We start from the raw sequence: 15,942 nt of genomic DNA, 5'->3' as shown, positions 1-15,942 counted from the left end.
ACGTAGGGCTAGAATACTGCCCGGCAACAGCCGTGGCCGGTTCTAGGAAAGAGGAAGAGGTTATCATCCCTATGATAGCCTTCATAGAGGGTGGGATGACCCTTCCAATGAAACCCGTAATGAGGGAGTATCTTCGCAACCACCGGTTGTGTCCCGACCAATGCCTTCCAAACGTTTTTAGAGTTCTAGGTAGTGTAGATGCTCTAAACGAGCAGATGGGTTTAAACCTCACATGGCACGATGTCGTGTTCCTATATGAGTCCCACAAACTTTCTAAAGTAGGTTATTATATTAAATCTCGGTCTAGCACCGTTAGGCTAATCTCCTGTCTGCCCAAATCAAACAAAGGCATGAAGGACGACTACTTGATCGTGTCTGGGAACTGGCACGACGGCCTCCACTGCCCAGTTCAGTGGGGGGATCCAGGTGCGACGCCATAGGATTAATCTCCCCACAACACAACTTCTCCTAACACACACACAGAAATGCGTATTTGTATTTACTTAAATTTGTTAAATATTTGTGTGAATCTGACCAGGTTTGTTTGTTTTGACGTCTTTTTTGCAGATAAGCAGCACGTGCGTCCTCGTCTGAGTCATTGTAACATTGCCGATCTAAACCGAGTACTTCGCTCCGAGGTGTTCGTTAGCGAAGACTTACAACTCCGGGCTGCTCACCTCATTCTCGGATACACTCCCCTTTCCAAAGACTTCCAGGAGATAGAGGACGCCATTACTGCAGGCGACCGAAGACGAAAGAGGATAAACGTAGCTCGGCCCCACTTTTTGGACGACCGTGACCTCCCGGACGCTCCTAACACCATTTTGTACAACCGGACGATAGCTGCAGTCCCCCTTGCCGTGCACTCACAAACAACTGTCATTCCAGAAGAGCAGGTGTCTTCTTCACACACACTCGACGACGAGATAGATCAATTCCATCTCGAAGACACCGAGAGACCTCGCGGGAACCAGTTTGTGGTACTTTCCGACGAGGAAGAAGAAGCCACCGAGACCTCTGGAATTGCAGGGTTCGTAATTGCCCTTCCCGAGGACGAATTTGAAGAAGACATGGGACGAATGGAGGGTCTTCTCACTAATAGGGCTGCCAAGGTTGCAGAGAAGAAGAAAATGGGGACGTCCCAAGTTCCCCCAGCTTTACCTCCTCCTCCTCCTCTAGCTGAGCCAAAACTGCCAGCCGAGGATCCCAAGAAAAAGAGGAAGGGGGATAACGAGGGGACAATTAATAAAGACCCCAAGAAACCACGCTAACAACTCCCACCGGCCCAGCAGCAGAAGCTGGACAAGGGCAAGGGTAGAGCCCGTTCAGCTGAACTCGGGGAAATCAGGGATGAGGCTGTAGTGCGCCGAGCACCGACCACCTGGTCCCCCGATCTAAGGCTGGACGGCGCTCCCATCTCCTGCCAGTCCAGTATAAGGGCGGTTCAACAAGGCCATGCCCACCACCTGGCCGAGGTCTTGGAACGTCCTCTTCTGCTGCCCAAGGACATGGAGACCTTGGAAAAGATGGGCCAGCCACAACTATTCCTCTCTCTAAAAAGAGACTTAGCGCTGGTAAGTTTTTCTCCTTTTTTAGGAAGATTCCACCTTTAATAATATTTACAGGCAAGTTTGTTTTTTTATTATTCCTAACTCCATCGTACTTTGTTACAAGCTATTCAGGAGGTCTTTGTAGCTGAAAAGTTTATTGAAGATACTCGGAAAGTAGCCAGAACTGAGCTCGAAATAAGGCTGGAGACTGAGAAAACCTTAGGTACAGCCCTTACCGAGAACGAGAAGCTGACCTCGGAGGTAGCAGAGCTGAGGAGAGAGAAGAATGGGGTCGAGTCAAACTTGAAGACCATGAAGACCCAGATTGAAGGACAGCGCAAGCTCCTTCGTGAAAGAGATGAAGAGCTCTCCCAAGCTCAAAGGGAGTGCTCGGATCTTAAGAAGCAACTGGCGCTGATGAAGGAAGAAGCCAGCTCCTTCCAACTCTCTCTTCAAGCTGCCAAGCAGGCAAGTTTCGATGAAGGGGTAGCCACCACCGAGGAGCAGCTGACAGAGGAGTTCGCGGCTTTATGCCGCGAATACTGTCAAAAAGTATGGGGGGAAGCTTTAAACGTAGCAGGAGTTCCTCAATCTTCGGATTTGAGGAAGTCCGAGAACGTTTGGCTTCCCCTAGAAATACAGGAGATTGAAGAGGCTCCTACTGCTACTCCTACCCCTGAGACAACTCTTCCTGCTCTACCTCCGATGGTCCCAGAGCAAATTACTGATCCTACAGAACCTTCTGGTTCCAATAAAGAGAAGGAAGGAGGAGTGGATGCAGAGAAGGACTTGAGCCAGACAGTGGAACCCATCGTCCTTTCAACAACGACAGTGGATAAAGGAAAGCAGATTATGACTCCTTTTGAGCTGGAGTTGAGAAAGACCGAGGGCACTAGTACCTCTCAGCAAGATCCTCCTCCAACAGCTTAAGACTTAGCTTAGGGCTTCTCTTTTTCCATTTTTTTTTTTTTTTGAATTATATGTAATGCATACTCAATTGATTAATGAAGAACGATTTCGTTTACTTTTCACTTGGATTGTCTCTGTTTCTACTTTACTCTTTTTTTTTTTTTTTTGTACTTATTACAAAAGTTTCCCATTAAGTCATATCAAAAGTTTCTCAGAGTATAAAAATCTAACTCCAAGGATTGCACAATCATAACTTCCACATAATCATGCGTATACTATTAAAGATTTAATACAAGGTGACATAGTTAATACGTTTGAACAATGCCTTGATTAAAAAGGAAAGAGGACTTCATATAACGATTAAGCCCTTATAATGCATAACACTGTTTCTAGTAGGATGTAAGATCCGAGGACCATTCCTTACACAAATTTACTCAATACTTAAAGATATAAAACTTAAGATCCGAGTTAATAAACAGTAAGGTATTAACATCCAGACACAATCAGAAGTTAAGTTTAATCAAAGTCATAGTCCGAAGATAAACCTTAAGCAATCTTTCGTTTAATTCTTCAAAATTGTAACTGTAAATGATAAGACATCAATTTCCACAAGGTTTGTGGTCCGAGGACTACACTTAACCAAGTTTCTGTTTGATTCTTTAAAACAGTAACTGCAAATGTTAATTTTCCCAAAGTAGGAGGTCCGAGGACCCGGCATAACTGAGGTTCTGTTTAACAAATGATAAGACATCAATTTCCACAAGGTTTGTGGTCCGAGGACTGCACTTAACCAAGTTTCTGTTTAATTCTTAAAGATTGTAACTTCAAATGTTAATTTTCCCAAAGTAGGAGGTCCGAAGACCCGGCATAACTAAGGTTCTGTTTAACAAATGACAAGACATCAATTTCCACAAGGTTTGTGGTCCAAGGACTGCACTTAACCAAGTTTCTGTTTGATTCTTAAAAATTGTAACTTCAAATGTTAATTTTCCCAAAGTAGGAGGTCCGAAGACCCGGCATAACTAAGGTTCTGTTTAACAAATGATAAGACATCAATTTCCACAAGGTTTGTGGTCCGAGGACTGCACTTAACCAAGTTTCTGTTTGATTCTTAAAGATTGTAACTTCAAATGTTAATTTTCCCAAAGTAGGAGGTCCGAAGACCCGGCATAACTAAGGTTCTGTTTAACAAATGACAAGACATCAATTTCCACAAGGTTTGTGGTCCGAGGACTGCACTTAACCAAGTTTCTGTTTGATTCTTTAAAACAGTAACTTCAAATGTTAATTTTCCCAAAGTAGGAGGTCCGAAGACCCGGCATAACTAAGGTTCTGTTTAACAAATGATAAGACATCAATTTCCACAAGGTTTGTGGTCCGAGGACTGCACTTAACCAAGTTTCTGTTTGATTCTTAAAGATTGTAACTTCAAATATGAGAGCTAGCCATAACTTTGAAATATTAATTGACAAAAGCTTATTTGATTAATAATAATACCTTCTAAGATTATTTACATTCCATGGACATGGTACAATTCGTTCATCTAGGTCAACTAGCCGATACGACCCTATGCCTGCTATTGAAACAATGCGATAGGGGCCTTCCCAGTTAGGTCCTAGCTTACCCCATGCTGGGTTCTTAGAAGTGCCTACAACTTTCCTTAACACAAGATCACCAGGTGCAAGTGGCCTTAGCTTCACGTGGGCATCATATCCTCGTTTTAGCTTCTGCTGATAATAAGCCATTTGGACCATAGCTACCTCACGCCGTTCCTCAAGTAGATCAAGATCTTTCTCTAGAAGTCCCTCGTTTTTCTCTGGACTAAAAGAACTTGTCTTTAGAGTAGGAAAACCAGATTCCAGCGGTATCACCGCCTCGGCTCCATAAGTCATAGAGAATGGCGTTTCTCCAGTGGACCTACGCGGTGTGGTCCGATATGTCCACAGGACATGAGGGAGCTCTTCTACCCATCGGCCTTTCGCATCATCCAATCTCTTCTTGAGCCCGTTGACTATGACCTTGTTAACGGCCTCGGCCTGCCCCTTCCCTTGAGGATAAGCTGGGGTAGAATATCTATTTGTGATGCCCATGTCACCACAGTACTGTCTAAAGGCGTTGCTGTCAAATTGAACGCCATTGTCTGAGACAAGTGTATGCGGTATACCAAATCTAGTAACAATATTTTTCCATATAAATTTTTTGGAATCAACATCTCGGATATTGGCTAAGGGCTCAGCTTCAACCCATTTAGTAAAGTAGTCTGTCCCTACGAGCAACCATCTTTTGTTTCCAGCAGCTCTCGGAAATGACCCTACAATGTCCAAGCCCCATTGTACGAAAGGCCAAGGACTGGAGAGAGGGTTAAGAACCCCTCCAGGTTGGTGAATATTAGGGGCGAATCTCTGACATTGATCACATTTTCTGGCATAGTCCTGAGCCTCCCTCTGCATATTGGGCCACCAATAACCCTGAGTCAGAGCTCTATGGGATAAGGACCTTCCCCCAGTGTGGCTCCCACAAATTCCCTCATGCAATTCCTCCAGTAATGATTCCGTTGATTCAGGGTGTACACACAACAAATACGGTCCTGAAAAGGATCGTTTGTATAACTTCTGGTCCTCGGACAACCAGAAACGCGGCGCCTTTCGACGTACCTTTTCTGCTTCGACCTTGTCTTCAGGAAGGATGTCATTTTTAAGAAAAGATATGATCGAATCCATCCAGCTAGGACCAGGCCTTATTAGATGGATGCGAGGTGCATTAGCAGTTACAAGAGAAGGTTCTACCAAATCCTCAACGAGAATAACCCTTGGTAGACCTTGAGCCGAGGATGTTGCCAACGTAGCCAAAGAATCTGCATGAGTATTTCCACTCCTAGAGACATGAGCTAAGGCAAAGGAGTCGAATTCAGCCTGCTGACGCTTGATCTGGGCCAAATATTCCTGCATTCTGGAATCTCTAGCTTCCATAGTACCCATGACTTGGCCGACTACTAACTGAGAGTCCGAGAACAAATGGATTTCCTTGCCACCCATCTTATGTACCATTTGCATGCCTACCAAGACCGCTTCATACTCGGCCTCATTATTAGTAGCCGAGAAGGCCAATCTCAAAGATTTTTCAAAGACAATTCCTTCAGGGGACATTAGAACAAGTCCAACGCCAGACCCTTTATGATTAGCAGCCCCATCCACATAAACTTTCCAAGCCGAGGGCGATACGGCTGTGATCACACCAACTGATTTTTCACCCATGTGTGCTTCCTTTGAAGTTTCTTCTAACAATGGTTCAGCAAACTCTGCCACCAAATCAGCGAGGACCTGACCTTTCACCGAGGTGCGAGGCTTGTACTTAACATCAAAGGCTCCCAAAATGGTTCCCCATTTTGCCACTCTGCCAGAATAATCCGCACTGCGCAATACAGCCTTGAGGGGCAACTGGGTCAAAACAACCACAGTATGAGACTGGAAATAGTGAGGGAGTTTACGCGTGGCGTGGACTACTGCCAGAAGCGCTTTTTCCAAGGGCAGATAGCGCACCTCGGCCTCATTCAAGGACTTACTAACATAGTAGATCGGCCTCTGCACTCCATTTTCATTCCTTATAAGAACTAGACTCACCGCATGAATAGCCACGGCCAGATAAGCGAATAAAACCTCGTCCACCCCAGGGCGAGATAAAATGGGTGGCCGAGAAAGATATTGCTTAAGCTGTTGGAAAGCTGACTCACAATCCTCAGTCCATTGAAATCCTTTCCACTTGTTCAACAACTGAAAGAAAGGACGGCACCGGTCAGCTGACCGAGAAATAAATCTATTCAACGCAGCAATCATTCCGGTCAATTTCTGAATCTCCTTTGGGTTCCGAGGCGGCTGCAAATTCTGAATAGCCTTAACCTGTACTGGGTTCACCTCTATGCCCCTATGAGTGACCATATATCCTAGGAATTTTCCAGATCCCACGCCAAAAGAACACTTGGAGGCGTTAAGGCGCAACTTATACTTCCTCAGCATCTGGAAGGTGTCGGCCAAATCTGTCATGTGCGAAGGTACCGTCCACGTATCATCCACGTATACTTCTATGTTTTTCCCCAGTTGCTGCTCAAACATTCGGGTCATCATTCTTTGGTAAGTAGCCCCCGCATTTTTTAACCCAAATGGCATGACCTTATAATGATAGTTCCCGGTTGGTGTAATGAAAGCAGTCTTCTCCTGATCTTCTAGCGCCAAGGGAATTTGGTGGTAACCCTGGAAGGCATCCAAAAAAACTCATCCGAGGATGTCCGACAGTAGCATCTACCAGTTGATCAATCCGTGGCATTGGGAACGAATCTTTAGGACAGGCCTTGTTCAGATCAGTAAAGTCTACACATACTCTCCACTTACCGTTCTTCTTCTTAACGACAACAGTATGAGCCAACCATTCAGGGTAGAAAACTTCTTTGATAGCCCCCGCCCTTTTGAGTTTAAGAACCTCTTCCTTCACAGCCTCAGAATGTTCTCGGGAAGATCGCCGAGGTGGCTGCCTCCTCGGAACAATGGCCGGATTGACATTTAAATGATGACAAATAAAGTTTGGATCTACACCTGGAGCCTCATAGGGGTCCCACGCAAAGACATCTAAATTATCCTTCAGAAATTTCAACAACTCCATCTTCTCTTGGTGTGGCAATCGTATGCCAACTTGGAAGAACCTCTCTGGATCATCGGTTATTACAAACTTCTCTAACTCCTCACAAACAGCCTCATCTTCTATCATCGCTCCAAGTGCCTCCGGAGCTGTTAATTGCTATGACTCCTGGATGGGCAAGGTTGATGACTCAGTTTCTGACTGACGAAGCACCGCAGCCGATATGCATTGCCGAGCAACTACCTAGCTGCCGAGGATTTCCTCAACATGGTCCCCCGAGGGGAATTTTACTTTAACATGTAAGGTAGAAGAGACAGCTCCCAAAGCGTGCAGCCATGGCCTGGCGAGGATGGCTGTATATGGAGAGTACGCGTCAACCACAATGAAATCTACCTCAACTGTTTCTGTGCCGGATTGGACGGGTAAACGGATCTGCCCCTTCGGCACGACGGCCCTTCCTTCGAAGCTTATAAGTGGGGAGTCATAAGGAGTTAAATCTTCCAACTCCAACCTCAGCCCTTTAAATAGATCAGGGTACATGATATCTGCACCGCTGCCTTGATCTATCATCACCCTTCTCACATCATAATTCCCTATCCTGAGGGTAACCACAAGAGCATCGTCATGGGGCTGGATAGTCCCTACTTTATCCTCCTCGGATAAACCCAAGACAGGTAAAGTGCTCTTTAATCTCTTCGGCCTGCTACCCACATCCTCGGCCTGCGGATGGGAAACCGCCATAACCCTAGTGGGACCTGAACCGGTCCTACCAGGTGCAGCGAAGATAACATTAATCGTTCCCAATGCTGGCCGAGATGAACTGTTCCTCTGGTTGTTTGAACCAACTTGACTGACCTGCCCAGTGGGCTGACACAAGTGCTGCTTTAACTTTCCCTCACTGACGAGTTGTTCTAAATGGTTCCACAGGGTCCGACATTTCTCGGTAGTGTGGCCCACATCCTGATGGTACTGACAGAAAAGGTTTTGATTTCTTCTCGCAGGGTCACCTGCCATTTTGCCGGGCCATCTGAAGAAGGGCTCCTTACGAACTTTTTCTAATAACTGATGCACTAGTTCTCGGAACACAGTATTTACAGCTTGGGGTGCTGCCGAGCCGGATTGTCCGAAGTAATCCCTCCTCGGCTTGTTGTTGTGATATCTGTCCGACCTGAAATCCCTTCTCTCCTGCGGGATAACCTTCTCCTTTCCTTTTCCCTGCTGCTGGTCTTCCTCTACCCTTTTATATTCATCAATACGATCCATAAGACGGCGTACGCTGCGGACAGGCTTTTTTGTCAAAGACTTTCTTAGGTCGTGATCAGTAGGGAGGCCCACTTTAAAGGTATTAAGCGCCACCTCATCAAAGTCGCCGTCTATTTCATTAAACATCTCCCAGTATCTGTCGGAGTATGCTTTCAGTGTCTCCCCTTCCTTCATAACCATAGATAGCAACGAGTCCAGTGGCCGAGGGACTCTGCTACACGTAATGAACCGCGAAGCAAATGCCCTAGTCAGTTCCCCAAACGAGCCTACAGACCCCGATTTGAGACCGTTAAACCACCTCATAGCCACAGGTCCCAAGCTGGAGGGGAAGACTTTACACATTAGAGTCTCGTTGTGAGAGTGCACTGCCATCCTTTGGTTAAAGTGACTCACGTGCTCCACCGGATCAGTCCGGCCATTATAGATGGTAAAGGTGGGCTGGGTGAACCTCCTGGGAAGCCTCCCCCTCTCAATCCTCCGTGAAAACGGAGATTTAGAGAGTTGGTGCAACGCCCTACTCATAGTATCGTTGCCTAAGCCCCTAGATCGAGGCTTCTTACGTTTGCGGGTTGGTTGGTCGTCTTCCTCACCGGAGGATGTTGCACTGGTGGGGGAATATGACCTTGAGCTGTAGCCAACACCCCTATCCTTCTCTGAGGAAGAACTAGACGAGGACGGGGAAACCTTACGTTTAGCACGGCGTAACTTCCTCTTCAAACGATTGATTTCCCTCTGCATGGATTTAGAACCCTCATCGTGGGTAGTGCTACCCCCTCCATGAGTATGGCTAGCCCCTGGATATTCTGTATGGATGCTTCCCTCACGATCCTTACGTTGTTCGAGACGTTCGAAATGATCTTCCGGTTGTGATCCTTGTGACTCTGCATGATGAGAGCTTAAACCTGCCATAATATCCCTACCACTTCTAGACTAGATCCCCACAGACGGCGCCAATTGTAAGTGCACAATTGCACCTGGACCCAAGAACAGTTATGGGCTCAGGCCCAATGAGCCTTAAACAATAAGAATTTGTAGAGTGTGGGCTTGAAACCCAGGTTAGAAGTGAGTGAGGATTAAATGACAAACTAAAGATTGCAAGTACTTGGAAACAGCAAGGAGTAATGTAAATGGGTCTCCTCGGACGTAAGCCGAGAGCTGTTCTTATATTATCTCTCTCTCTTTGTCTTTTTTCTTTTTAGGTTACAAAAAGTTCCATCCCGTTTCTGTTTTAGGTCCCTCCTTAAATACTCCCCTTTTTAATACTTTATACACGTGTTGCCCCCAATTCCTCCCTTAGCCTAGATATTTCTTTTCTTAGTGCCTTTGAACAGTAACTAGAAGTTTCCCTTCCACTGTTTAAGTGTCACTTCCCCATTAATGCGGCCAGGGTGGTAGGTGCAGGGTCTTTAATGTGGAGGTAGCAGCCTTTACCTTTGATATTCTTCCAACATCGGCGCTTCTAGGACATTCAAGGGTTCACCCCCTTTAACCATTGGTCTTGACCGTGTCATTCCCTAACCTTTACCATGAAGTCTCGGGTTCTCTGATGTCAATCCGAGGGGAAAACCATCCTCGGCTGGATCCTCGGATCCTCGGCGTATGGGCCGACCCATAGCACCAACAATTTATAACCCCAGGGTCAGGTCGGCCTTCCTTAACACGGCCCAAAAGGCCCACGTTCCCACCAGGATCCTTTTGCCCCACACAATACATATTTGCATAAAATATATAATGTTGTAGAGAATCATTTTGTTTATAATATAAATTTATTTTATCTTGATAGTATAATGTAAACTAATAATTTTATTATTATTATTATTATTATTATTGACAATTAATAATAATATTCCATTGATTTTTGAAACATTATAATGAAAGTTATGATATAAAAAATACATTTTGAATGATGGTCTTTATATTTATTTGAATTATTTTAGTTAGTTTTTCTATTTATACTAATTTATTATTATATATATATATATATTTTTTAAATAACTATTAAATTAATTATGACATTATCACGGTTCGACCTCGAAAACCTTGAACTTCTTCCTTCTCTGGTTCTTTGAACGGTCCGAGTTTCAAAACCATGATTATAAATAGTAGGTGAAGGGAGATTTGAACCCCAATTCTATTCATCAAGGACACTAATCAAGGAACAATGAGATGTTTTCTATTGTAAGGAGAAATGTAAGCATGCTCTCATCCCATTAGAAGTTGGGGGCCTTTTTACATCTTAAGTCCTAATGCCTTAAAAGTTCATGTGCTTAATAATGAAAGGTAGCCAATTTTCTTGATTTAAACTTTTAGTATAATATTTTACTTTTAGGGTATGGTTCCCTTGTACTTGAGTTACTCCTCTTCTTTTTGACTAAAATTGTTCTTTGCTTATCAGAGAAAGGGTATATAATCAGGTTCCTTTCACTGTTTGATTTGCAGGGCATAATGTACTAGCATATTCATGCTTGGAATGAATCTTAGCCTGTTTTTTTGGTTTGTAGCAATTGCCTTAAATAGTTTGAACCAAAATCATGGTCATTTCTCCTGTTCTCCTGTACTTTGTGGAATTTATTGTATTTTTCTTTCCTCTAATTTATCCACTTATTTGTTCTTTTGTTTGGAGCTTACAAACTCAGACTTTCAGCTACAATGATGAGGGTTTGCTTCTTCTCACAATAAAAGTTTGAATGTTTGAAGCACAAAGTTTGTAGGGAATGACTACAAACTTTTACTAAATAGTTAATAAGATTACATATTTTGAAAATCTGACCGTTGGATTGCATGTTCTTTATACTTTTAATATGCATGTCAAATTTTGTTCAAATCAAATGTTATTTACTATTCAATTTATAAATTTATTTTTTATACATAGTTTAAGACTACAAAAACATGAAATTTAAATATTTGATTACTGATAGGACAAAATTTAGCTATAAAATTGGTTGTTGCCCTTCAATAAAATAAATATTATTATATATTTTGAAAAGAACAAAGTTTCTCTTCAAACTAATCTAGAGAGAAACTCTTCAACCTTATCATATATCTCTTTTTCAGGTGTGAATTTTGAAAATCTAACCACTAAATGATTAATAAATGATCAATAATTGTTTATGTAAAAGACATGTATACCCCTAGCTCAATCATAACTTTCATCTGTCAGGATGGCATAGTGTTCAAAAATTGTAATTTTACACTGTAGCTGCGCTAAAACTCTTAAGAATTTTTGTTGCTGAATTGATTAGTGTTACTGGTGGCAGGTGGTTCCTTAGGTCAACTAATTGGAAGCTGACTTGTAAGCCAGAATGGGAGCTACTTCGAAGTTTTTTGTATCTTTTTATCATCTTCTTTATTCTCTTTTTCAATTTTGCCTCATCAAACCTGAAGGATGCCTCATCCTCCTCTTTTATGCTTACTTTTCGTTCCTAAATTTTATGTTTCTTTCTTTCAATTTTGTTGTCTTTTAAATTTCACTTCTTTGCTATTCTATGTGTCCCAAATTGATAGACTATTATATTTAAAAATGTCCCAAAAGGAATTTAAAAAAAAAAATCAATAAATAAATGTCCAAACATACACTTCACCTTATTAAAAAAAAAAAAACTATTGCTCTCTCACTAGAGTGTTTGTTTGGCATTAGTTTATAAGCTTATGTTTTAGCTTTTAGTTTTTATGTACAACTTTTTAAAACATTATTTTTTCCACTTTTTCAAGGTAAAATTATACTTTAACACACTTTCAGCAAAAAGTTAAATAAACTGTTCCCAAACAGACACTTAAGCTTTCAAAAACGTGTCTATCCTCAATTCCTAACTACTTTTTCAATTCTGTATTTATAGACTACCTATAATCCAATGACTCATTTCTATAACATTTTCTGGAACAATCCCATGGCATCACATGACATGGCAGATCATATTCACAACACTTAACTATGCCATCCCATATATAGTTTCTTATTTGTCAAAAGTCAGTAAAAGTTCAAATACATAAAAAGTTAACACTTTTTTTGAAAAAAGAAAAAGAAAAAAAGAAGAAGCTAGTTTATTGCTTTTTTATTAAAATAAAAAGTTGGACAAGCTAGTTTATTGCTTTTTTTTGGAGCTAGAAAGCTTCCAACCATACTGACAAATGCCTAACCCAGATAAATTCACAAAACACTAGCATATGGTTAACAAATACTTTTACACCCCCCCCCCCCCCAAAAAAAAAAACCATAATTAGAAACACAATAGGAAGAAACTTCAGAAATAATGATATCTGCCTTCTACATTTTTCGCCCTTAACCGTCATTCCCAAACTGCTTGTTGCATTTCTCACACTCTTCAATACCAGCTTTACTTACAGTTGGCTTTTGTTTCTTAAGCACATTATCAAAATCTGCTTTTGTGTTGGGAGGTGGCTGGATCTGCAAGTCATCAATTCCCAGACACACGAATATGAAAATTCAAAGTGAACATAGGCGTCTACAAAAATACTACCACAAATACTGAACTTGAAAAAAAAAAGAAAAGAATCCGCCTATATTAATGGAAGAGAAAATCAACACCAAACATGAATCAATGCAATTGAATGAGACATGCTCTTTTTATTTTTCTTTCCAGTACACTAATCCCCTCCCCTCTTTTGCGTTTTTCTTCAATCCTATTTTCCATAAATTAACTAACTACTAAAGTCAGGACAATCTATATATGTTCAAGAAATTTATTTATTAGTTACTAATACTCAACCATAAATATGATTTATTGGAATGATTTCATGGGTCGAACATCAGTTTCCTAGCTAATCCGTACCTTTGAAGCTCCGACTTTTGCTTTAAGTTTCTCTAAGGTATACTCCTTGGCTCCTGGGTCATTTTTTTTGCAAGGGACCCAAAGAATTTAGCATCAAGAGTTGCACGAACAGGCTGATATAGTGCATCTTTAACCTACAAGTAACTATCAGTTTTCAGCCATATAATCACTTTGAGGAAATGCTGACACCCAGTGTAAAATTGATACTTACGCAAATGGATATATCTGAACCAGAGAAACCATCTGTTTTGCTTGCTAAATCCCGAAAATCCTCTGGACTAAGGTTATGAGGAGTTTTCCCAATATGCCACTGCTCAAATAAAACAACAAGAGGATATTAAACAAGACATAGATAATCAACGAAAGCATTGATCACAATGGGTATATAACTACATTCCTTTGATTTTCCAAATGCATTGCATTACGAAACTGAAGTACCTTAAATATTTGTTCCCTTGCCTCCGGAGTCGGGAGAGGGACATAGATTCGCTTCTCAAAACGCCTCCTCATGGCCTACGTTAATTATTTTAGCATTAGCCTCAAACCTAAAGCAATGTAGATCATAAAATATTTTCAATACATGGCCGTAGGTTAGAAGGGTGGTATTTTTTTTTCTCACCTCATCCAAATGATTAGGAGTATTTGTGGCTGCAAGAACCAGAACATTTGTCACATCGTTGGATACAGCCTGAAATGTATTAAAGGAAATTTCTATTTCAATATTACATGTAGATAAGTGGAAGGAAACAATGCAAGATAATGCTATGAATTAACTATCTAATAAAACATAAAGTTATTATGAAATGCATTGCAAACTAGCCAGCCATTTTAAGGCCAACAAGGCTACAAGGAAATGGTTTGTCATTTTCTCCTCTATTAATTGTATGTTAATGATTCCTCTTTTTTTAATTAATTAATAGATATAATTAAAATCACAAATAATAGAACAAAGTGCATGGGATGTATACAAGAGTAAAAACAACAAAAAAGCAATTTTTTTGGGGTTGATTATGGATCTTCAACAAATAAACTAGAGTCGGATACATATATTCCTTTCTTCCATTAGATTCTATTCAAAGTAATAATTTCTATCACTTCCTTAATTGATGTCATTTTTAACTACTTCTACTAATGTTATTTTTGGTCTTCTTCTACTGTTTTTCTTACTAGTGAATAGTCATTCACTTCTGAATATGATCAAACCATCTCAAGTGACTCTCCCTCATATTTTCATCGTTAGAAGCAAACTCAATCTTTAAGTGGATTTTTTAATTTAAAATCCTATCCTTCTGTCTATTTTCACTTGTCAATCTTAGCTATTGCATTTCAGTTAAACTCATTTTATAAATGTGTTTCTTCCCAACAACCCAACATTTAGTACCATAAAGGATAGTTGGTCTTATAGTAGTTTTATAAAAATTTTCCTTTTAATGTAATAAGCACTCTACGATCACAAAATACTTTTTATGCGCTTCTCCAATTCATCCATCCTGCTTTACATCGTCTTCAATCTCTCCACCTTCCATGTACTCTGTTTTAGATTTACTTAATAAAAAAGTTTCAGATTTTAGAGCATCTCCCCAAATTTCTATCTTGACATTAACTCCACTTCTAGTTTCATCTACTAAAACTATATTATTTGCAAAAAGCATACACCAATGGACTTTCTCTTGATGCAGGATCTTTTAGAATTCAGCACTATACTAGATTTCTTGATGAGTTCTTGAAGGGTCCTTCATGTTTAAGGTTTTCAAGTTAGAATAGAATGGATCTTTGATGGTTGTTTAGGGCTAAAAGCCTAAAACAGAGTTTTAAACAAAAAATAAAATAGATAAAACACTAGGCAATCACATCTACGTCTTCCTAAATAATCAAACTTATGTAAGAGAAGGCAATCACACCCTCAAGGCTTAAAATGAGCCACACGAATTTTGTTAATCAATCACTATATGAATATTATTGAATAGAATATAGCCTTATAAATAAACTATTCCTAGGATGACAAGGAATATTAATAACAAACCAAAAAGGATATAATAACTTCTAAACCTAATAGGAAAGGACTCAAAACATAAAAGAAGACTCACGGGCCTCCAGGGCAGCCAATTTCAAAAAAATTGGAAATTATTAAACTACTCTTATTTTATTAAAACTAAACCAGTAAGTTTTTAACCATAAAAACATAATACTAAGACTCAATAATAACTAAAACAACCTATGAAATTTGTGAAGAAAGTATGACATCGTAACTAGACCACAAATCTTGATTCTTTTGATATTTAATCTTGTATTCCATTAAACTCTTTCTTGTCCGCATCAGCCTTGCTTTGATAATAGCATGGGTAGTCTCCCCTGTGAGACTCTTGGTTTTTTCATCTTTTCTTATTATCTTCCCCACCTTTGTGGGGATGTTATTCTGTTCCCTGACGCTTTAGATTATCACAGTGTCCTCTCAATATGGCCAAGGAGTTAGAGGAAATATGGAAGAAGCTGACCCTTACTGAAGAGGAAGATAATGGAATCTCCCTTGGGAGTGACAATACCCATGCTGCCCAGGAGCTGGGAAAACACTGTCTTATTATCCAGATCCTTACCCAATGAAGCGTCAACGTTGAAGTGTTGAGAAAGACAATGAGAATGGTCTGGAAACCAAATAAAGGAGTCCAAATCTCAGATATAGAGGACGACCTATTCCTGGTCAAGTTTAGAGACAAAAGAGATAAGTAGAAAATTCTTGACATGTGTCCCTGGAGCTATGAAAAGAACCTGAACCTGCTCCAGGATTTCAACGGCGAAGCTGT

General features: G+C 40.8%; 1 long non-coding RNA gene across 1 annotated transcript; it reads right to left on the bottom strand.

Annotated features, from left to right (window-relative positions):
* Positions 1–13,425: 13,425 nt before the first annotated feature.
* On the bottom strand, positions 13,426–13,832 carry LOC142615737 (uncharacterized). Its single transcript, XR_012840838.1, has 3 exons — positions 13,761–13,832; positions 13,580–13,654; positions 13,426–13,451 (listed from the first exon to the last, which is right to left on the bottom strand). It is a non-coding gene; the product is annotated as an uncharacterized LOC142615737 (long non-coding RNA).
* Positions 13,833–15,942: the final 2,110 nt, after the last annotated feature.

The sequence above is a fragment of the Castanea sativa genome, chromosome 11, assembly GCF_040712315.1.
Source record: "Castanea sativa cultivar Marrone di Chiusa Pesio chromosome 11, ASM4071231v1".
Classification (NCBI taxonomy): Eukaryota; Viridiplantae; Streptophyta; class Magnoliopsida; order Fagales; family Fagaceae; genus Castanea; species Castanea sativa.
This window is presented reverse-complemented; position numbering and strand designations above follow the sequence as displayed.